At 41.3% G+C, this 1,355-nt stretch overlaps 1 long non-coding RNA gene across 1 annotated transcript in view; it reads right to left on the bottom strand.

Annotated features, from left to right (window-relative positions):
• Positions 1-259: 259 nt before the first annotated feature.
• Positions 260-1,355, bottom strand: part of LOC115414610 (uncharacterized) — a 1,215-nt gene continuing 119 nt past the window's right edge. Inside the window, exons 1-3 of the long non-coding RNA XR_003934685.1 lie at positions 1,320-1,355; positions 495-561; positions 260-348 (exon numbers count right to left, since the gene is read on the bottom strand). The exon at positions 1,320-1,355 is cut by the window's right edge and continues 119 nt beyond it. This is a non-coding gene — a long non-coding RNA (uncharacterized LOC115414610). The remainder of the gene's footprint in view (positions 349-494; positions 562-1,319) is intronic.

The raw sequence follows: 1,355 nt of genomic DNA, 5'->3' as shown, positions 1-1,355 counted from the left end.
CAATCATAAATACACTGTGTATGATACAAAAACATAAATGAAAAGAAGTATAATGGGCCAAAATAAAATAAAAGTTACGGAAACCAAAATACTGCTACTCTGAGGGTTTGAGTCCATACAGTGTTTGAGGGCACTATTTCAGTTATACAGAGGGTCAACCCTGTGTATTTTCCTCCTAACAGGGTGTGCAGAACAAACAGGTGGATGTGGGTTTCTCTTACCGCTCAGTGAACACAGGTCTGTTCATCCAAGGCAGTTCAGGGTTCAACACAGTGGATCTAAGGCTTGGACTCACCAGCCTTGGACAGGATCTTCTATCTGTACACCTCAGCAAACTAAACACCTGACCTGTGGAACGGAGGAAGAAAGCATTCCAAATCAAGTCTCACTCACTCATGAGCACATTTCAGTCACACATTTACATCAGAAATCCTTCATTTATTCTACACATCTGACTCCATGGTACAGGAAGTCATTGAATAGATCCTTCTTACCCAGCGTAATAAAAGCCCTGGCTCTGCAGAGGAGTCCAAATGGAGACAGCGGTGCACCACAGTCCAACTACAGACAACAGGGTTTAGGAGGAAATGAGGTTTATAGAGTGCACACAAACACACAGCAAACTAACATTCTCTCATGACTTTTCACTCTCACTTTTAAAATGTATTACATCTTTCTTCTATTTAGGTTTTAATTAACATGCAACCATACAAACACCTGTTTTCAAATGACTTTACCTGAATGTTGGGTCAATATTTAGACACTACTAGGGTTACACCTGACCTAAACCTGATGAAAAACTGATGAACTTCAGGGCAAAAAGGCTCCAGAGTTTGATTTATATTCCATGTACTTTTTCCTTTGACAGTTTTTAGTCTTACCATCCTGTTAATAAGGTTGTGTTCAGGGCAGACCAGTGACTATGGGAGGATAATAACAGCCTGGATCAGACTATTTCCTGAAAACTGTCCCAAACACACACACAGTAGGACTGGAACTGCACTTATTGTGGATGAAAAAGAACACAACAGACACACAACTGACTCAACTCCTGACACAGACACACAACAGGAGTTCTGCTGGATTTTCGGCTCTTTTTCTCATATATTTGACAGTTCTTCATGCTAACAGCTAAGTGACGCAGCTAACAGTGGAATAAGCGGTCAGACCGGATTGAACCGGTTCAGTCCAGATCTGTTCTAAAGTAGAAAACAAACATATTCTACTGGGACAAACTGGGTTAAATAGACTCTGTTCTAAAATAGATCCCATTATTATGAACACAAATCACTGGTAGAGGCAGGTTAGCATCTACTCACTGGACTTCCGAACCGAGCCGAGCTGCTGTCAGACCG

The sequence above is a fragment of the Sphaeramia orbicularis genome, chromosome 24 (genome assembly GCF_902148855.1).
Source record: "Sphaeramia orbicularis chromosome 24, fSphaOr1.1, whole genome shotgun sequence".
In the NCBI taxonomy this organism is placed as follows: Eukaryota; Metazoa; Chordata; class Actinopteri; order Kurtiformes; family Apogonidae; genus Sphaeramia; species Sphaeramia orbicularis.
Note: the sequence above shows the minus strand (reverse complement) of the source record. Positions and strands in the feature narration are given on the sequence as shown.